The sequence below is a fragment of the Prorops nasuta genome, unplaced genomic scaffold (assembly GCF_024137725.1).
Source record: "Prorops nasuta isolate Cenicafe-Biocafe unplaced genomic scaffold, Cenicafe_Pnas_1.2 PNAS00019, whole genome shotgun sequence".
Taxonomy (NCBI): Eukaryota; Metazoa; Arthropoda; class Insecta; order Hymenoptera; family Bethylidae; genus Prorops; species Prorops nasuta.
The window spans coordinates 429,398-453,012 of record NW_027116816.1 but is presented as its reverse complement, the minus strand read 5'-3'; the positions used below and the strand labels follow the sequence as shown (position 1 = coordinate 453,012).

The window sequence follows — 23,615 nt, the reverse complement described above, 5'->3', positions numbered from 1 at the left end:
CTATCTATGCAAACTGTGAATAACCGGAAGTACATATTTGCGAAAGGAGCGTAAGAAATGGTTTCTGGAAACTTTTCAAACTATGTGACAGTTTAGTTATAATGGCAATCTTCGAGGTTTACCGAATAAAGCAGATTCGAAGTACCGTAAAGGAAGGAATAAATAAAGTAATAAAGTAGAGGATAATGTGATAAGAGATGGGGAAGAAGTGAGAAGAACAGGTGGAGAGGAAGAGGAAATCTGCAAGTTTGGTTGGTACAGTCGACAGGGCAGGCTCATTAAGGGGTTATTTCCAAGTTTAACTGAATCCAGCCGAGAGAGTGGGAGAGATGATAAAAACTCATGTCAGACTTTCACCCCCTTCGAGGCATCTTGAGCCGACCAACGTTCCCGTACCCCCACCCCTCTTTCACCAGACCTATCCCTTCACCACTACTCTCTCATTCAGTACCACCAGCAATATTAATTAACGTCATCTTGCAACCGCAAGCCTAGCTATTTGCAGTTTGTCAGCCGGAAAGTCGCAAAAGTCACCCTTCCCGATCGGGCCTTTTCTTCTTCTTCCTCCACATTGCTTATATCGCCTATCTCCCTTCCTCTTTTCTGCATTACCTGCGAACAAATTCTCAACCGTATGTTTTGTTTTCTATTTTCATTACGGTTCCAACTCCAATGCTAGCACCCACGCTCGTTCTCACATTCTCTCTCTCTCTCTCTCTCTCTCTCTCTCTCTCTCCGGTTACGAGTGAAAAGAACGAAAGGTTGCGGTGGTGCAAAGGTCATGTATTAAATTAATCATCGTCGCGTAGGGCTCGGAGTTTGATATAGCCGGCTTAATCGTTAATGTCGTGTGTAACAGAGGGATGCTATATAGATATATGCATTAGCGACGAATGCATGCACCAGTAGAGGAAAAAATGTGAATGCAAACGTTTTGACGTAAGCAGCAAGGTGCAATTGGTGGAAGCTGATGGATGGAGGGGCAGGAGATATGGCGTGGCGGCCGGGGCTTGAACGAAAGTTGGGACAAGGGGTGGGAAGGACAAGCAGAGACGTCAAATCGGAATTTAAGCGACGAAAAAGAAAGATAGCACTCCCACCCATCCTCCTTGCATTCAATTATAAAGTAATCAAGGTTCATCCCCTCGCTTCGGTACGGTTAACGACTCCAGATGGAAAACTTCGACTCTCGTAATTCCCTTTTACCCTTCGGATCTTACGCGTCTCTACACATTGCTATTCGCAGCCCTGCATACACCAACTCGCTTCTTCCACGCTTAAGTTTCAACTTTTTTACGATATCTCTGCAGAATTGCCATATCAATGTTGCAACTTATCCATTCCTATAGTTGCATCCCCACTCTACTCTTTTCAACCTCCAAGTATCGTCAAGCACAATCTTATTTTCAAACATCTATATACTATCGCTAAATTATACTATAAGAGAAAAGATTTGAAACGCGAGCGTTCAATCTCATCGTTAATTAAAATATATAATTTTACATTTTCCCCTGGCCAAGAGTGTTAATTTAAGAAGGCTCTTTTACAAACTACACCAATATATCCAGTGGATACGCGCGATTAATCTTAGGATATTTTAAGAGAGCTGTGACGTTTGTGACTCATCGATGTTAAGTTGCTTGCACAGGTGAAAGTATCGAGGAAGGCAGCAGCAGGGGATGATGGTGTATGTGCACGTGGAAGCGACGCGACGTAAAATTAATGTATTGTGATACTTTATCACTGGAGGAAGATTACCGATTTATCTGTTAAGGTTGCGGAGGAGTGTGATTAGCAGTAAATCCAAGGCTGAAAGATCGGCCATTATCGAGATCGCGATATGTTAAGGTTACGCATGCATTAGGTACGGATTAGTCTGAAGAATTATCTTCATCCGTTAGTTTGCCGCGGGTAGCTGACTTGACTTATGAACTTAATAAATACATGGATTCCTCGAGGAGAGAGGGACGCTCGAACAAGGTGCATTATACTACCTGGTATTGCCGGCTATCCGGTGGCATGTAAACAAATTGGCAGTAATGACGTTGCAATTTGTCAGATAGCTCGTGCTACATTCTACCCGATTCTCAATATGTATATGTGCCGCGTGAGTATTTGCGCGTGTATGCACATGGGACCGTGGTCGAGGAGTGAGATTAGTGTCTGATTCGCCAAGCGCACGGATACACACCTACCTGATACTAATTTGCATATGTACGACGTACGTAGTACGTGCCTACCGCAGGTGCCTCCTCCGTTGTATTCCTAAAACTTGGATCGACTCGCATCGATCCTTCGCTTTCACTGCTCGCCTTATGTATTCGCACTTATTATTGCTCTTCGATATTCTCCAAGGCTTCGCAAATTCAATTTATTAATCCTATCTCGTCACTTTTCTTCTTATCGCTTATAGCGTACGTAATTTTAATTAGGAATCAGGCTAGTCATTTTGACGAACGCAAGTGCTGCTTTCCAATTCATTCTTAATTGCTGGATTTTCAACAATAATTTAGGATCGAGAAGAGGTATTTTTTAATTTAACACAGTATCAAGTGTTGTTAGAGTACGTATGACTCGAGCAGAGGTAGAGTTTGAATTGTTAAGTTTTAGGGACGGTTTGGTAGTACAATAAAGTTGGTACAGGCCGTACTGAGAGAATGCGTTGACACTATGTACAAAGTGCACAGCCAGAAGTGTCTATAATCTACTTAAATGAAACACGCACGGCTTTATTGAATGCTCATGCGTTCTGACGTTAACTAGCATAATAGCAATATCAAGTTCTTTACTTAAAAACCGAACTCGCGTTCAAAAACGCTAAAACGAACTTTGTTCATTCTTATCTTCTTAGCTATATATTCGCTTTTATATTGCAGTAAATAACGTTTTACTACCCCCGGAGAAATGGTGTCCTCGTAAAGTACATTATATACATGTGTTTGACTTGAGTATTTTATATGGCATAAAATTTTCAAAGTATGAAAGTCTATTACCAAGTGCTTTACTGCTGAAAGTAAGACACTTAAGTTAGAGCATCAATGTAATTAAGTAAAATTTATTCAAATATATTAAATTAAAAATATTTATTAAAATTACCACTTTGTAATTGATATGAATCGCTTAACGTCTTTATTCCTAGTTATTATTAATTAAATTATTACACCTGTTTTTGAGTGAAGGCAAAGTAAATTTATAGGGAAGATGATGAATAGAGCTATTTTTAGTTCTATATAATAATATATAAATAGCATATTGTAGTGATACATTTGATAATCTTTTCTTCGTGCAATCGTTTGATAGTTTTGCACTTATAGCTATAAAAGAGTTGATGGTACATTTTTTTGAGGTATTGAGAATTAGAGCGGTTTAATCCACTGCGCATTCAGAGACAAATTGCGAGTATACTCCAGACAATTAACTAAATATAACACGCTGTAAAGAAAAAATCTTCTCCGCGTCTCAATTATAACAATCAAATAGAAGGAATATTATCCACATGTCTTATGAAGCTGGAAATGATCTAACCTTAATAGAAGAATAAGGTCAAGTTGCTAAGAGAATGTATTTCTTTATAGGAGTAATTAGTTACATACTAAGTATCGTCCATTAAGATTCTCTTAATCGCCAAACATTAAGAGTTTTTTGTCTACTCGCTTAACACGCATTTTACAGTAAAAAGCTCACCGACATTTTTGTACAATTCTGCTACACACATTGATGGAATTAAGAATGTTAATTATAACAATTAAACGTGAGTATTATATATATATATATTAGTACAATACTAAATTTACACTTATTTTAAAATGAAGATACACTATATACGTATCAAATTCAACAGTGAATTAAATTATACAGATACGTGTATGTATAGTACCGTGGCGGGATAAGGTTCGATTTAAATAAATCATTATAGATTTAAGATAAATTGATTAACGAGCTCTCATTAATAGATTTTGGCACGTCCGTCAGCTTTTTACGATCATCTGGCTGAGATTTAAATATAATGAAGAATATTCGATTGGAAGTTTATTTGATTTCCGCGAGGTGAAGTCAGCAGAAGCATTCCAGTATAAATGGTATCGGCGTTTGCTGGTTACCTCTGAGCTATTGGTCCGCTTTAATGAATTCTAATATACTGTTAAATGGTTTACGAGTATCTAGGGACGTTATTTATGCCACTTACTGTGGAAGAATATGTTTAACGATTCAGTAGAGTTCTTCGAAGGGACTTACCAGCAATAGCAAGAGCAACGAGACCACCGTTACAAGGTCTAATAAGCAAGGAAAACGTACGTTTTTTAGTTGAACGTAGCTCGAACGACTTTCAGCGGATTTGTGGCGCAACCCTCGTTACCCCATGCCTTGCACTTATACACTTTATTAGCTTCCGAGCCGTTCGTAACGACTGACGTAAAGTAACGAGAACCTCGTTATTTCTGTTTCAGGTAAGATGCTGCCCTGGAGAGGTGATTTTTGCTTATAACATCCCTCGTGAGACTTGGACATGAATATATATATATATATATATATCTTCCATTCCTTATCTTCAGCTATACTGCAGCTCGTTCTTCATTTCATTTCACGCAGATAATAATTGGTATCGTACATCCTTTTGCCACGTCTAATAAGGAATATCGAATACTACGTTTGTCTGATATAATCGAGAGACACGTGGTTATATAGCAATATAATCTTATCCTTGTGTGATATATCATTCATTCTCTCATCTAATCTAGTATTACAAATAAATTAAATTACTAGGAGCATCTATTTTTATCATTTTAACTTGGTTTTATATTCAAATTTATATTATACATAGGTTTATTTTTAACCTAAAATAATGCATTTTCACAGTTACGTATGATATTCAAAAAAATTTAAACCTTTTAAATAAGTTTAAAATAAAAAATGTATGAGAAAAGTTTTCATTTGATTCACCGCGGTAATATTAGTTTCATTACGTTATAATGGTCAGACCTTGACATTTTAAAACTATATCATACTGTATGTTTTAATGCATATTGTTATAAAAAAGCTTTAATTTTAAGTTAATTTGCACACACTGGTTCCGGAATTTTTTAACGTCCAACATAACACAAGTGTCAATAGCAGTTTGGTCAAAATTGTGTAGTACACAATAATTATAAGAAATGCTTAAAGTAGTAAGCGTTAACGACTGAATTGAATAAAAGGTCGAAGCGATTGAATTCTGCCTGATTCCAATATCGTACCGTGATTCGCTTGGATGCTACAAGTACTGTGATGAAGAGCTGGGGGAACTCGCTTGTGCATCGGTAGAGAGAGGGAGAGAGGGAGGAGGGAAACGAGGAAGGAAGCAAACGCTCGCTTTAATTACGCAGAGCCATTGTTGCGGCCGGTTGTTTATAATTAATCGTTCGAAACCCTGTCCCTGCCAGCGACAGATATGACGGTTAATAAAGTATGTCCCAACCAGCCGCACCTCGACAAGGGAGCTTCCGAATAGCCTACAAAATCGTATGTCTAAATCGAAGTCGCTTATTCGCTCCATATCTACTTATAATATTACGCTCTCAAATGTCCGGATTCGTTTTTTTTAAAAATATCATTCTTTCGTATATTCTAGCGCTAGCATAGCTCACTCTCTCATTCGGAACAAACGCGAAATCTATTTTGCAAATTTTGTAATATATATTTCCTCTTATTTATTTGTACGCTAATTAGTGAAATTATGTTAGTGTTTTATTTATGTTCAAAATAATAATTATTCTTGATGTAAAAATTAATTGGATCTGTGTAAATGAATCAATAATCACCTCTAATAATTAATAAATACTTTTTAAAACAGATTCGTAGTATTATCTCGTAGAAAATTAGATAACCAATAGTGATTTTAATGAATATTCAACATTGTGTTACACGCTTTAGCCAAAAGCAATGGTTTATTCAGAAATCGTATTACTATACGTAGTCAAAGTAGCTTCAATTAAAAATGATATTAAAAGCGTTCTATTACCATTAAACAATCGTGCTCTATTAATGCTGAATAATGGGCATAAATACACACATCCTAATTTATGAATTAATTAATAAGCATGAATGGTATCACTGGTAAACCCTTACAAAATGCATCAGCAATAAATTGAGATTGAATACATATTTTGGTGAAAATGTCAAATCGTAACGTGTTTATAGGATAACTAATAAGACCTACCAAGTGATAATATTCAGCCTAGATTATTCGTGCGTTAAGAGAATTATTAATATAATGTAAATTTCTGGCCGGATTTCTGTGTGTGTGTGTGTGTTGAGCTACTCTGCTGAAATTATTCTCCAAAGGAAATTGAAGTATAATAAGTGCTGCTGTGTGCTGAACTATGGTTAATGTTCAATATTGCCGTGTGCATCATGCATATGCTCAGCTTTGCTCCTCTTGCCAACTCTTGCAACGTTTCTTATACGCTTGTTTCTTCATTAAGTCATTAAATACTCCTCAGTCCTTGACCGAATTTTTCTTTCATACTTGAACAATTTTTTACACAACGCGAAGCTTTTCAATAAGATTAGAGTGACATTTTTTGCCTTGCAATTTTGCGATATTTTCGAAGAAGGATAACAACATGTTGTGCATGGTATATTATAACTTGTAGAGCCTGGGGTACTTGATCATTGACTTATAAGCATTTTTCGCGTTTTTATATCATTGAAAAATTCTGGTCTACTTTGTATACAGGCAGGATGAGGATAAGGCAGCCGGTTATGACAGAGGAAAGTACCTAGATGAAATAATGCTAGGGCTCGCAAGGGTGGATTGGCCCTCGACGAAGAATGCTCCTTTCTAGCAGAAACTTTTCACGAAGGACGCTCGATAAAGTGATTAAGTTTTGAAGAAATAAAAAGGAAAGGGAGGGAACGAGGAGCATCCAATGAGGGTGAATTGACTTATATCAGTCAGGACTGGTCTGGAGGCCACTCTTTTCTTCCTTTTCTCACAAATTAGCTGAATTTCAAATAAAAATAGAGAAATTTATGCTCTCGAGTTTTAAAAGACTAATGAGTCTAATCGAAAGGTGGGAGGGGGGAGGGGGAGGGTGAAAGTTTTATTTCTTGTCAATGAAAATTCGTCAAAAGTAATTACTGTTCCTTGTATATTTATAATAAATAAAGCAGCAATATTTTCGTGAAATTGAAATGGTCGGTAGTAATAAATATCTCTTTGTCGAGCGCTTTATATTGCTTGGGGTACGGCTTCGATATACTATTTGACGAATATCTATATAGGTATAGTGTAGTGTTGAGAAGCATTCTGCGAAAAGGAGGATATCCAGGCATATTGATGAGGGGCGCTTTATAACACGTCTCTGTCCGGCAGTCTTCATTCAAAAAATTTCCACAGCGATCCATCCGTTCGCCAAACAGTCGGTTTTCCTGCGGCTCGAAACGTCAGAGCAATAAATTGGCATTAAGCTCGCTCTCTCGCTGTGTGCGTCTATACAGCGGAGGAGGAGGCGTTCGTTCATGCGCATGTGAGAGGGCCTGTGCTCACGCGTGTATATATATATATATGTACGAGAGTGCACGACGATTTACGCACACAGGAATTAAAGGTAACCTTGGTTACAAGGTTGCGCAACGATGATCACACTGGCCTACGCTGTCTCTCTCCTTTTCTCTCCGCGCGCGCTCTTCTCTTTTCTTTACTCCTCTACCCCCCGCTACGTATATGCCTTTGTAATGTACAACACGCAAATACGAGTATGCATGCACATCCTGATAAATTGCACACACATGACCGCTCTCTAATGGTCAATTGACTCAAATGTACATTTACCCTACATCTTTGCCTGCAGTTATAATAATGGACCGACGACAGCCGAACGCGGAACTCGTATGATTTTTCCCTTATTAAGTGCTGCGGGAATTTCGCCATTGGAATCTCATGAATTTCTTAACTCTGCTAACATCTTTTATTATTTTCACCGCGTTTTTAATGCGCTGCACATTTTTTCGAGGAAAAAACGTTTATCTCAATGGAATATTCTAAGCTGACTTTAAAAAAGATAATTTATGAATTAGTTCTACGGATTGAAATATGTTTATATATTCGATGATGTGCAGCATTCTCTCTGAAGAGAACTAAGAGAATAATATGAGAGGAGTCGTATTTTTGTTGCGGACAGTGAGCTTCTCTATTCATAGCTACAGCTTTCTGGTTTGCACAGTTGTTGACAAGATGCGTGGAATGGAAACATTACTGTAATTTATAACGTTGATGGACAATGTAGCAAAATTTTTGACCTGTAATAATTATTACCAGTCAGTCTACGCATTTCTGTCAAACCATGTAGAATGATCAAGCGAGTAATTATCGTACAGTACTGAATCAAGAAAAAAAAAACGTCTTTCAATATTACGATATACCTATACTAGGGAGATAATAACATCATTTATTACATATTTCAGTTAACCGAAACAAGCTATGTGCTTCATATGTTAATCAGTATAAACGTTAGAATCGAGGCATTGATTTAATCATATTATCCTATAGAATTACAAACATCTTACGTCTGCAATAATTTTATATCTTTGCTCGCCGAGATAGCTATAATACTAAAATTTCATAGGATTACTAAAAGTGTACGTGAATGTATATTATTGTTAATCATACAGATGATAAGTAAATCTCAACTGCTTTTTATTAATTATACTCTATCGATAAACTAATTTAACTTAATTCTGTGACAGATATCACATTTTATTTCTCTTTTATCAATTATTAGTTTCCTGGTTTTGAAATATAAAGAAAACTGTTTTAAATAGTCAAGGAGGCGACATCCAGTGTTTGGCGTTGCAAGCTGCTGGATCTGTTCATAGCTGGTAGACCCAATCGTTATTATAGTTTTGACAAGAAAGTATACAATATATCAATTTATTAAAATATTTCATGTTTATGGACATAGAAATATCTGGATAATTAAGAAAAAGTTCATAATTTAATGTTTATTGCTCTTTATACTGCTAAAAAGAATATAATTAAATTTCGTCTTATGTCATAGCTTAAAATCTTTGGAGAATATTCGCATGAGCTTTTAATTTCATTAACTTATTTAATAAAATCGTAATGTATAATCGAAAATTGGAATAAAACTAGAGAGATTCTTAAATTGATTTAAGTTAAATAGAATTTTGTTACTATTTTCTGTTTTGTAGCAAACGGATGTATATTTCCTTGCATCATAAAGACGTTGCAATCGTACAGGAAATTGGATGAGTAAGTGCCGGTAATTATGGGAGATAATTAACATTTAGTTTACACACACGTGTAGCAAGTTGCGCCGGGCTTACTATGTTATATACAGTTTATCAGTGGTATCGTGCTTTTTCACGGTAAATCGCGGAGAATTGATGCACGACGAAAGGAAATCTGAGAAGATTGTGGAATGCACAGGCTCCCCGTAAAAAAGGGTTACGAGTAACAAGAGCAATACAGCATAAATGCATAAAATATAATAAGAAGCGAGGCAAAAAATTGTACGTTGTTCCATTTTTGCTTGACAATTAATATTATCGAAAGACGGAAGGTCGCGGCGGCCATATTGAAAAAGAGATATTTTATTGCGGTAACCGTATATAAAAAAATTCAGGCCACGCTTGTTTGTATAAATGGAAAAGGCGTTATAATTACTGTAACTGTCATTGTCGCTCGTATATATGCCGCCTCGTAACAAATTCACGCATAATGATCAGGTTGTAGGTTTCATTGTCGCATCATCGCGTCGTGTAAAAATGTCATGCACGAATGGTGCAGCACAGCGTAAATTTGGACGTGAAAATCACGTCATTTGCACTCGGCGAGGAGCTGCAATAGGATTATTTTATGCCGCATGTTCCATTATTATTCAATGTTGAAACTGTTAGGTAGGAATATTGCAACAAGCAGGCGGTTAATTAATGTATTTTTAAGAGTTTCTGCCCGCAGAATATCATGAAATTTTGTTGCTCCTCGCGCGCTATTGTGCCTATACATTGAAATAATAAGTACACGAGGCACCCTGAGGAATCTTTCAAATATAACTAGTAATTCATGAAGAATCGACCTGGAAGGTCGTAGATAACCTGACGTAATAGAAGCGACGAAAGTATGTCAAACATCGCCGTAACTCCGTGCGCGACGAAGAGCTACCCCATAGTACCATACAAATAGCTATACCCATCCAACTATAATGCCACAAAAGCTAGGTATACATGTTTCGCAAGAAAGATACTTTTAAAAGACATATTTGAAAAATTAATGCTAGTAAAATCAATTTTCTTAGAGAGAGAGAGAGAGAGAGAGAGAGAGAGAGAGAGATGTATGAATGTGTTTACCTCACACACACGTGCACAGCAAGTCAAAATAATACTTTGACTTTCCCATATTTCAGCCAAATATGTTCAAATTCTCAATAATGAGCACAGGTATACAATTACATCGAAAAGAAAGCGATGCTGAAATGATCCATTTAATTATTACGCCTTTTCTCCTTTTAGTTTGGCAAAGTCTAAAGGAAATTGTGTTAAAGTAATTTCAGAATTTGCACCATTTAAGGATAAGTGATTGATTGTGAGAAATTGAGAATCGTCGCTTTCTATGAAACATTAAAAAGTAACTAAGACAGAAATAGCGAGTTTGTACTTGACTGTAATGTTAAAACCTCTTGAGCACGCTTATCAACACAGCATTAACGCAATCCACGGTAAAACGTTTCCAGCACTGAGTTCTAGTTTGGCGCAAAACCTCAAGATGTGCAATAACCGCTTACACAATGCTTTTTCCCGGTTAATTTCTATGATAATCGTTTGCTTTTTCGAGAAAAAGAGATTGGAAGACTTGAAGTGTACAGATGTCAGACCTTTAATTATTAATCTGTCAGACTCAGAAAGTCTCATTGGCTCCCGTATTTCTTCCACTGTCATATATTTAGCTTTAGTAATTACCGAGCTAAACGGTTGCTACTATTACTTACTTGAAACATTGTGCATTGTGTATATCCGCTCCGCCTAACCAATATAATCAGAGAGCTTCGACTCTTTGTACACGAATACAATATTGCTTTTTTTTATAAAGCATGCAGAGGTATCGGGACTCTGGTCAGTCCATTTCAACACAGACTTTTCAACAGCCTCGTTCCCGCTGTCTCTTTTCATTTAATGGCCTTGATATTCGGACCTTAAGAATTTATTCCTAGGCTGTATATGTATTTGTGTAAATAGAGGACTGTATACGGATTGGTGTTTCAGCATGTATATGTTTCTACCACAAGAGTTACGATTTGCTCTCTGCAACAGGTCCGTCGCGGTTCTCCCTTGACCCCCCCCCCCCCCCTCCTTGGCCGCCATGCCAACGATAGAGGAGCTATGGTAGGTAGGTGATGAGGGAGAGACAGGGGCCTCAAATGAAAGAAAATGTTTCTCTTTGCTTGTTTTCACAAAACGACGAAATCTCTTGTTCCTCGCTCAAAAGCCTGACATTAACGCAAGGACGATGAGCTCTCACTGTAGGTACTCTCCAAGACAATCGATAAAACCTTTGTTGTTTCAGTCGTATATACGAATCCTCCTCCTAATTACGATCACATCGATCGAAATACCGGAAAAGTTTCTCGAGAATTATTGAAAATAATAAAGGAGGCTAAGTTTGTATATAGTTTAAAATTCTAACACTCTCTGTTATTATTTTAATAGCGAGTATAAGACTAGAGGTGTAGGAAATATTAATAAAGCTAAAGGATATAATAGCATTAAGATTATAGCATAACAGTATACGATGGATAATAACTAATTTACAATATTGTCGATTAGAGGATTACATTGTTGCACAGAATTAGCAGTATTGGTACAATAACAGAGCTTGTTATCTGATGATAAAGTTTGTTTATGGATAAAGTCGTACTCATAATTCATGGTAGGTATTCGGCTACTTTATAGATACACCGTACGTTATTCGAGGCATTAATGTCACACAGGAAGTAAATAGCCACCTTTGCGGGTCTTTGCTGTTTGTTATACATCACGCGTGCGAACCCGAAGATTTTCCAAAATTACGGAGGAAATGTCTGCCAAGTGGCAATGGTGGCCAGCAAGACTTACGCTACGGCGTAAAATATATCACAATGATAGGTATGCTATACAGTATATGGTCTATGTAACTCGTACAATTGTAAGATGGATTATTTTCATTTTAAAGGATATAAAATACTTTGTCCAACTTTATCAGATAAATATGAGCATGCATGCGGGACAGCCGGTTGGCTATTTTTGCAAACTTTAGTTTCGAGTGTAAAACTGTCTACTCTCAGTGCAGCAATTAATATTGATTACATTGAATGATTATAAAATAATGAAAGACGAAAATGAAGGAAATCAGATTACTATGATCGAACATTGTTCAAGTCGGTATGAGGGAAATTTGTGCCAAACCGCGGCAACGGGTTGGAATACGACTCAAGGTTTCAGATTATATGGTATGCCACATTCCGCTGTAGTTAAAAAGAATTGTTGTCGGGTCTTGGAGGGTGTTACACGGACTCGCATTATAAATCCCACTGCCTTTGTATGTCGGGCCACCAGTTATACTGGCTGTGATGCGATTGAAACGACTTTGCCAATGGTCCTATAATTCATGCACAGAAGAAAAATTGTTTTGTACGAGCAATAATACCACTCTTATTTCCCATAAATGTAAATTGAGGATGCATCTGTTAACAGGAAAGGAGAATGGATGGAAATTTGGTTGGATGTGATCATGGGCATTACCTGTATCAATCACCATATCTGCATATTAGATCACGCACTAATATCAAATATAACCTCATCACTTTTTATACACGCTTAACGAACCTCAAGAAAAAATGCTCCAAGACTTGAGATATCTGCATATTCACGTAACATTTCCTCGAATGTATTATAGCATATTATCATACACACAAAGGAATACAGGTGTGTATTTAACGCTTTGAATTTCCAATTTGCATTACGAAAAGAGGTTAAGGAAAGTGCTCGTAATGCAATTTAGGTAAATGCACCATTTTTAACATTTTGAGAACAAGCTGTGTTTCTAACATTCGTTTCTGTGCCTCCTGTTTGCTTAATATTTTGGTTATCCAACGTGCAGGAACGCGTGTTGCTATTGCAAATTGTACTCCTAAGTTTTTTAACTATCTTTATATGCTGACTAATCTTCTCTCTGTGCCCTTAATAACAAAGTCCCAGATAACTTAATAACTCACATCTATCATATTTCATTACCTTAATCCCAACTTAAAATTTCATTTGAAAATTTTTATATTAAGCTTCAATTGAATTACATCAATCAATTTCAAGTCGAATGTACTCAATTGTAAATGGGTTCCACCATTTAAAATTCATCTTCATATCATATTAATTTCTATATAATAATTAAAACAACTTGTCTTCGTTTCATAGTATAATATCTTATGTAAGAGCTGAGGTTTTTATATTAATTTATAATAATATTAATAAAATATTAATCGTAATAAATTTTTCTCACGCTTCGCTTTAGAAAAAGTTTTAAACGCAATAGACAGGTTAATAATGATTTTTCATATGTGGGTGAGTGAGGGAGGGATAGGTAGAGGGAGGGGTTCTTTAACTGGAGCTTTCAATGGGACATTGTTGAATTTGGTTAAATAATAGAACCACTCGGGTTCATCCTCTGGTTTTCCTTTATGGTTCGCTTTGTTTGAGCGCTGCTAGTGGCAGTGTATAAATCAAGAAGACGACTGTGTATAGTAGAAAAGGCAACGCAACTGATGTGCTGACAGAGAGACGAAGAGAACCAAGTGACATTTCTGGCAGTGATACGAAGAGGATTCATCGTACTGGGAGCGAGAAAGGGCATCGAAAGGGAATAGAAAAAGAGGAAATAGAATGGTGAGGGAGCGTGGAGAGGGGGGGGGGGGGTGGCATGAAAGTTGTAACATCTGTCGCATTGCATATACCAAACCTTCATAGATTATTACGCGTATCGAAATTTCGAACTTATTATCGCTGCATTTCATTGTTAACACACACATATATATATATATATATACATATATTTATGTAGATTTATGACCAAATTTTCACGAATCAAACAAGCTGAACAATTTTGAAATGAGCGATAGCATTAGTTTCCTTCTTTCAACGGATGGAATAGAGGCAGATGAAATAACATCGGGGTAAACCTATTTGTTATAAGTGCGGAAATTTACGAGAGTGAACTGTAGCAACAAAAGGCTTATAAGAGGAACTTTTTGATGGAAAGTTAAAAAGATTAAAAAAGGTAAACTAAAAAATGGCCTCAATCCGATATTGCGTAGGAAATACTTGTGGGTTGAAACCACCGCATTGCGGTATAAATCCAAGCTGTGGGCTTATGGATCGAACGAGTTTTGATGCTGCCTACATGGTCATTCAGGTGGTCTCTGCGTTTCCGCTTGTCTAGAAGAGTAACTTCCTCCTTGGTGAATCAGTCTGCGAGAGAGAAAGCGAAAGGAGAAAAAGCCGGAAAAAATCGAGTAGGAGAGATCGGAATCGTTCGGGCCAGATAACAAATCACAGAGAAGATGACCGATGCTATCTCCATGTGAATAGCCTTTTCATTGCGTTCGATTCTGTTTCTACCAATAAACGTCGTTGTCCGACTGGTCACTACGTGGCTTGTTAGCTTTAAACGCAGGAATATATAAAGAATAAAAAAGGCACCCGAGCAACGAAGCAATAGAAATTTTTATACTACACCAGAGTTACTCATTTTTCTTCTTTTTTTTAACCAATTCAAAAATTTTATATCAACTGTCAAAAACCCACTCTAATATTATTGCTTATGGTCAGCGTTTAAATGCCGTTTAAGATTTTACAATATACTCACATATTCATGTGAGTATAATACAATTGTGATAGACGCGAAGTTGTAAACTTCCACTCTAGTATAAAGAAATCGATAGGATAGATAATTTTAATGTTGATTAAATTGCACTAAGAAATAATAGCATTTTGACGGATCAATTTGTCTATAGTTATACTGCGAGATCAATAAGCTCATTTAGCTTTGGCCCCAGTGATTTCTACACTTTGTTGCTACGAGAGAACTACTTTTCTGTTTAGGGGCGGCTATACGCAGAGCTAATTTTAATTATAGTCTCGAGTACACTTAACGGTAGAGCCGAAGGAAATATTTTGCAAACGAGTGTTAAGAAAGTTTGGCATGGTGATAAAATCTATAGTTACATTCGTTGCTCCGTGACGAAGAATCGTAAAGTCGATTTTTACCTGTCCGTAGACGAGGACAATTCGTTCCTGTTGTTGTGCCTGCAAGAGACTATATCGTAAAAAGGAGCTCTTGGACTCTTCGTGAAATTCGCATTCTTTATTCCAGGCCATGCGATAGTCTGTGCCCAAGACGTATAAAGGAGTTTGAAGAGTTTACGGGTACGGGAAGAGGTTGAAATTTCCCTAAGCAGTAAAACGACGCCAACTCGATCTGCCCTAGCGTAGCGTTTCTTGTATTATTTAACATTCTAAACGAAGTGGATATTCCGTTACATCTTCCTCCTTCTCGCATTTATTTTGAGAAAGAGTGTAGAAAAAACGGAATTAAAATAAATCATCGACTCATTAAAATAGATATAACGCGTACGTACGTCTAATGATCAAACGACAGTGTTAATATTTACGAATCTTTGGAAGATGAGCTCTACTCCACCATAACATATCATAAATTTCATTTAAATTTTTAAACGTTACCAGGTTTCAGGTAGGATTGTTACATATTTTACTATATAGTACAGTATTAGCGAAAAGAGCCGTTTCCACTGATTACTAAGGAAGATGTAGTAATAAATATCGTTATCAATGTGAGTTTCATTAGCGGGCAGAATGAAAGTCACGATCAAGTATGCAGGGAGTGTTTTCGCAATCAAGGAAGAAGTAGCAAGAAAATAATTGTCACGCCGTCGCCACGTCGAAGGAATCTTTTCGATCTGGTTGAAGTGAAAAAAGACGGGGTGGATGGACCGGCTTGATGAAGGGAGGGAAAAATGGATGGTTACAGGGTAGGGCAGCAGAGAGAGAGAGAGAGAGAGAGAGAGAGAAAAGAATAACATTGGCAAGGCGAGGGAGGGAAAGCATTGGCGCGCGATTGGCGAGGAAGGACATTGATGGTTGGTCCTGGCAGCCTAGGTGCCACGGTGATTCCGGTTAGGAAATTAAACGAGTCACGTGCTCTTAATTATGAGTTAAGTCTTAATATTTCAAGAGCGTGCAGCTGATGGAGATGTTGCAAGACGCCTATGTAATGCTGCAGCAGGAGATAAACTGCAAAAAGGACAAAAGAAGTAGCTAGAAGATAAAATTGTAAAAGTCATGGTGGCGAATAATAATAATTGTTGTTTCGCTGGGTAAAACGTGAGACGAATGTCCGAGGGAAAGCAGAACCACAAAACCGCAAAGGTTAATTCGAGGTGTGCGAGCGCGCGCGCGAGCGCCACAGTCCTTTTTCTCCCATTGAGATCTCGACATCAACTACGGCATCGAATGTCCTCTCATTAGCGCCTCTATTAAGATTTTATTAGTACAAGCCACCCGAAGCTTTTCCGCTTACTCACCATCTACCTTCTTCCGTGTACATCTACCGTCTCTATCGCTCCTTTCATCCATAAAATTCGTCTTCTTCAATCTACTAATTTATTTCATTATAAATGTGTGCCTTATTCTCACCCGTTTTCCCATCAACCCAAAGATAATCGCAATCCGATAACACGTTTTATCTTTTCGGATTTATCGGGTCTAGCTAAAAGTCTTTAACAGTGATTAATTGAATTTGCATAAGTTTACGATGAAAATCAATTATTTTATAATTAATCGGACAGAATGTTTGAAATAAAATGATTAAATATGGATCTGGTTGCGAGGTTCGAAATGGACTTGATGATTCAGCGACATGTAACGATATTTTTGCAATGTAGTACATTGTGATATAACATGCGCTTGCATGTTGTTTGAAATTCTTTAAAAGACTAAAATAATACAGAACGTATCTCTGGTCACGATCGAGATTGAATGTTTGGTATCGAGTACCATAGGGGTAGTACCGAAGCAAGGCTCGAGGAGAACGTGAACGTAGAACCGAGAATTGAGAACTGAAAACAGAGAAGCAGAGAACCAGTCTGGGATCTTCCTCCACGGGAGGTAGGCATTGAGTGGCCTCTGACCTGAGAAACGGGGCATCGGCTGCTTTCTCACGTAACTGTTACGACACTCTGCAGCATCAGTACCCATCTGACTGGTCCCAATTTCGCGTTACGCCAACAGCACCACCACGCAGCTTCTATTATTTAGTGATAGAAACATTACTTAATGTACGTAGGTATATGTATACAATAAACATATACATACCACCAGGTAAATATATAACGTCAAATGGAAACCTCGCGCGCGATTCTTTGTTATATACGTTCGCCAGTATTACAAGCTAAAAACAAGCAATAAAGCGATTTTAATGCAAATGGCGACACGAGAAGTAAAATGTATGGCCGCAGCAAACACGCATGAATATTGTATAATTGCAACACTAAAGCTTTTATCTTAAACAATCGTACGCGATAACGAATAATTTAAATTGTATAATGAATTTCTTAATTACTTTGCTTGTTTTGACTGCAGGACACTGACGACTGTCCCCAAGGTAACGATGACTGTTGGAAGTATCAGAGACGTTAGCACGTGACACGTGTCAGTGGTTAATACTCGGTCATGAAACCTAACGACAAATCTGTTTATTTCCTACTTCCGTGTGAAATAAGAGAGGCGATGGGTATAACTGTACAAGTAAAATGGGGTAAGAGAGCGCGAGGGAGTGAGAGAGTTGGGAGGGGTTGGGGAGAAACGAAATTTAGAAGGATTCAGGTTGGACGTGCACGAGCGCGTCGCATGATCGTTGAATTATCGCTCGGGGATGCGACATAAATATGTATGCACGAGTGGTATTTTGGTTTGCGGAATGCAGTGGAGCTGCGCACCCTTTTCTATCCTCTTTTCCCCTTCCCCAAAGTCCCCTCGGACCCCTTGGGTGGTGTGGCGACTCGCGGCCCACATTGGCCACGTTCACAGTGCAGAGTTGAACGACAAAGCTGCGACGTTGGAGCTGGCGCTGGCGCTGGCGACAGCTCATTCGACTCTCCAACTGCATGGATGGAGCTTGCCATTCCAGCGGTGCCGTGCTTGAGGCTGGTCGTGGTTGCGCACGCGTGTCTACGTCTAGTTAGTCACTTTTCTTTGCTGGCTATATAGCTTTTAAACGGAAACCGAGGCATGGCTGTAGGAAGAGTGGATCGGATCCAGACGAGAGGGCTCTAGTCAGGTTTGGCTGGTCTAGTCTAGAAACGGTTGAGATGGGGCTTTCGTGTTTTCAGCCACGTTCTATCGTCCTGAATTATGCGCCGGTGCACGAAGCCAGGCCCTAGCTACGCGGATTCCCAGGGCGCCTTCGTTTCTATCTTCCTCCTCCTCCACTCTTTCTCTCTCTCTCTCTCTCTCTCTCTCGCTTTCCATTAGGCTCTCCTTCTCCTTCGCTACCCCACGCACGCCCACCGTTCGCGGTGATTAATCTCGCCCGGAGCATTCCCGAAGGATACTTAGACCTGATCTACGAGTTAGCTACCCTATGTTAAAGAGAGTTTTTCTTTTCCTTCTTCCTCATTTTTTGCAACGAAAAGGGCGGTTCATTTGTAATGATGACGCGGGGCGGAGGCAGCAACCGATATTTCAAAGCTGCTCTTTAATCCGATTGAATCTTTCAATATCAAACCGATAATGAGATTGCGTTAGCGCAAGAAGATTATGACTGGCAAACTTGGACTAATCGAAACGCGAAGAACGTTGTACGTACATGACGATTGCTCTACGAGTTTCACCCTACACATACTCATACGATATAGGGTTATCAAGGCATTCGTCGCACAATAACATTTCGTTATGTTGCTAGATTCTTTAAGCGCACCACGCGATGTGGTCGAGTACGAGGGAATACTTTGAATGTTCGATCTGGTCGGAGGGTCATTACCCACTATCATTATCGTTGTAGAGAGACGTCTTAATTGCATTCCTAGCCGATTCCACGTCGGACCAGCACGAAATCTCACGGTGTGCCCTCCGATTATGATCGTCCCACCCCTCTAGCCCTTCTGGGCCACCCACACACCCCGTGCAACCCTTCAGCCTCTGGCAATCTCCATGTTGCCAGTAATCTCAGCGTCATGCTCCAATAACAATAGCGGATCATGATACGATCGTTACAACCAACTCGATCCAACGCGAAATATCTCCTTCTCTGCTTCTATGCTATCGATGTAACGTGGCCAATAATGTGCGTGCATAACAAATCTCTGGAAATTCTCCACTGGCTCCGAAGCATCGTCGCAACGCTTTACATTTTTTTCCTGTACGCTCTCGTTCGTTTCACCCTTTAAGCTTTAAACTATATACATATATATATATAGAGTGAGAGAGAGAGAGAGAGAGAGAGAGAGAGAGAGAGAGAGAGAGAGAGAGAGATAATTCGACGCGGTGCAATCGCACCAATTCAATAGGAAAATCGATAGCTGAGATTACCCGGTGAATCTATTTAATCGAGTATAGGAACACGAAATCATAAAATTCTGATGAAATGAGAATCTCTATTTTATTAAAATGTTATATAAGAGAGTTTTCGGATAAATTACGACTAGATAAAGCAAAAGAAAATATTTCATTAAAAGTTTAATGTCGAGGAAATGTTGATGCTCTGATAATTTGAGCTTAGACCAACGTGCAAGTAGGTAAATAAAAATTTAATGATAGCCAGCTTGCGTTCGAAGCTACATCTCAATTACAGGAGGTATTTTGCAAACGATGAAATCGACTTTACCGACTAGCGCTCTCGAGGCTATTAAATCTGCAACACGCTCCGTCCGGATGATAAAGGTGACACCACCTGCAGGAGCGTCGCATATAACTTTACGGCTCTGGGTCGTTTCATAAAAGTCAGGAGCCTCACTTACAATAGCAAAATGCTACCTTATTCCATCACGGTCCTCGCTGCACGTTGATGCAAATTTCAATAAAAATGTAATTTATTCCCTCATCTTGACTATCTAATGTAAGAGTAAAATGAAATTCTTCGTAACAGTCATTCCTCAGCAATTAAAATTTTTACTTCGGAACAAACGAATAAAATGGAAAATAAATTCCGCGCTAATGGATTAATAAATTCCGTTCAACGAATCTGGTAGAAAACCATCGGAATAATAACATATTCAGTAAATTCCGTCGTATTTTTTTCCTTTTCAAATATATCTATTTGATGTTTAAATCTCATTTGTGTATGAAATTAATTCATTCGCGCTTAGTGTATCTGGAATAATTTTAATGCAGCCACTGTGTATATATCTATATACGTATGAATGATACAACAATGATATACACACGAATTATATTGCGTCTTTTTTTGCGGGAAATTGGTAGAAATAAATGTGCGAAATTTCTTGCCTCTTAGATTCTACGGAAGTATCATCAATAAATCTCTTTACCGCCCATCAGTGGAGGTCGTTACAGTCGAGCATAGGGATTTATATCGACCAATTCATCGTATTACGGAGCATTCTCACCTTGCCCGATCAAACACGAAGCTATAAATATAAACACGGAACAGGATAATTGACAAAGCTATACGGAAAATGTTGATTCGAAAAAATTCACACTTTCCAGACTTGGCAATTCTATTACAAAAGCGCAAAGATGTTTTCTGCCTTCTTCCGATTATTCAACTGACATTTATTACACTTTGCTAACTAAGTCGAGCATTAGTCATTGGATAATTTAGCGTCAAGTGGAAGCACTTTCGAATGCTTTTAACGATATCCAACGCGGCCCTCTGCATTCACTGAAATCTATATATTACCATATTATACCGCAATATAATCGATCCAATCTTTATTATGGTTTTTCCAAATTAAAACTCTTGCAACGACCAGCATCGCAGCTCTCGCTAAAATATTTATATTTATATATCCGTCTATTCAATATTATTTCAATCATTATTCGAGTTTTCTAATTTCACGTGCATTCTAATTGATTGGGATCTATATGTGCGACTAAATTTATCGACAAAACAACACGTTATGCATAGCTAATATTGACGGACGATGGGGAAACGAACCGGTGAGATTTACAACGGCCGTTACTGAATTCGCTATGCAAGAGTTACGCGTGTTGCTGGAGGGACTGATCGGCTTCCACAAATTGAGATCAAAGCCAATGCAATGGTATATAGCTATTCAATAATTTGCCATTTGACATAGCCATTCTATGGTATAATAGGGAAAAAAAAAAGGTAAAGAGATTTAGGTCCATTCAAAATTCCAGACTTGGTTGGCTGAGTTATTATTCTCGGAACGTGGAGGTTGTAAAATCTACACTTCCGTAAGATGCTTTGGAGTCTGATCGAAGAGTTACAGTTGATAAAGAGCCCCTTAAAAAGGATTCCAGGCAATACGTAGACGAGCTCGAAGGGGGGGAATAAAATCGTTCTGGATCGAGTCGTGCAAAGTGAAAACTAAAGTAGGAGGGTAGGGATTCGTGAAGGAGGCGACGCGAGGCGAGGCGAGGCGAGGCGAGGCGACGGAGGAGGAGGTGGAGGGGGAGGGAGAGGGGGGGGGGGGTGAAAACAAACGGGATCCAATCTAATTATCCGTAATGCGCCGGAACTCGGAAACGTGGGCTTGCCGAGCATGTCCCACCCCTTCCGGCTGCCGATGTTATTAATTTGTTTGTCCGGAATGCAGAGCATCGCGTCCCTCTTACTTCCCCCAATCACACCTTTTTTTACTCTCCTCTTATACCTTTCTATTTCTTTGCTCACCCTGCACACTTGCCCATATATACGTGCAAACACACACGTTCAATCTCTCCATCTTTATTTACGTACGTTAGCTCGCTCGTATTTTTTTGAAACACTTCTGCCACGTCCTATACCTCTCCCACCACCATGAAGTCTATAATCGATCATCTGCGTCACGCTCAGTTATACATATTTATATAGGATTAAAATGATTATTCGTTTGATTGGATATTCATTCAAATTCGTTAATACAATTTGGCTTAACATTTAATTATACGATTAAGATTAAATATTTTTGCCGGTCATATGAACTCTGCTAAATTCTGCTAATACTTCTTTTAATTAGGGAGGAACGAGCTTTTCTACTCCCACTTATGTTTGAATCCGACCCTGATGCAAAAAGTTAATTAAACGATTTGTACAATAAAAGTGGGATTTTTTGCAGCAGCTTTTGGAAGCAGCTGTACATGGACTTTTTTTTATCTATGCCAACCAGTCAAGATGGTTTAATTTTTATTGGTATAGACTTTGCTAAATATACGTTTGTGCTATGTATTATACTGAACACTTTCTGGTCTCGAAATTCTTTCCATTTGTAAGAACTCTGTGGAATATTAAAAATTCTAATTGTTCGATATAAATCAGCTATAGCTAGCTGTGAAATTAATTAATAATTTAATGGACGATTCAAGGTTGCGTGGCAAATATTCGAGAATAAGTTGAGGCGTATAAAAAAGATGTTTCAGCGGCATAGATCAGAGTAATGCAGGTTTTGCTGAGCTATTTTGCTTGCGTTAGCAAAGAACGAGCGAAGGAAGGAAGCACAGGGCTAAGCTAACGTTACCGATGAATCTGCATATACTATCGCATACGGCTGCAGAGCTCTTTAACTTCTAGCAGGCTGAATGGGAGTGAGCTTAAATGTAGTCGCTCATGGCTCCTCTTGGGCACGCAGAGAGCTTGGCCAACGAAGACTGCTTGAATTTATGGCACATAAACTCGGCTGTTCCTTTCGCATTTACGACGATCACGGACTCGTGATGGGCCTCCAACTCCAGTCCAAGAAGCTCCATGCTTTCTGTCAAAAGCACCAACTTTCTTCGTCTCCTCATTTCCACCTTGGGCAAAACTTTCTTGGCCTATTTAATAAAGAATGATTTATATGCGATTTCCGTTTGTAGATTCTATCGCGAGTATATCTCCAACGCGTTAACAACTGTATTATTATAATAATACATAGTAAAGCAGATAGCTTCCCACTTCAAGTACCCCATCTATATATCCATTTAGGAGCTCTATCGTGAGTCGCATCGATCCGTAATATAATTTTAATAGTTGCAGTGGAGCGACCCTCTCTAATCAATACAACTTCCCATAAAGCCAATCAGTGTCTTTGGTTATTTTTTGTAAAATAACTTACGACTTTAAATTATTCCTGATAAGTATCTATTGTTTTTACGAGGTGTGGAAAGCGAGTGATGCAGACTTTACATCGGTCGCTATAGTTTTATAATCGAGCTTAGTATATACTAACTTTTCACATATCAGTTTGAATCCTACTTCAAAATTATCTCTGATTTAAAGCAGATACTAATGGAACGCCTCGGTAAGGATAGCAATTATAATGATTAATGTTATATGCATGAATCCCACAATAACAGCTGGAGATGGTATGATAAGCGTAATGTATTATTTAATTAACCAGTTATTTATATGA

The 23,615-nt window shown here is 38.3% G+C and overlaps 1 protein-coding gene and 1 long non-coding RNA gene across 4 annotated transcripts in view; both read left to right on the top strand.

The window, feature by feature from the left end:
• Positions 1–5,831, top strand: part of LOC136780670 (uncharacterized) — a 29,153-nt gene extending 23,322 nt beyond the window's left edge. Inside the window, exon 2 of the long non-coding RNA XR_010823784.1 lies at positions 4,449–5,831. This is a non-coding gene — a long non-coding RNA (uncharacterized lncRNA). The remainder of the gene's footprint in view (positions 1–4,448) is intronic.
• The window catches only part of Rbp6 (RNA-binding protein 6), a 509,520-nt gene that overhangs the window by 108,071 nt on the left and 377,834 nt on the right, over positions 1–23,615 (top strand). The window lies entirely within an intron of this gene.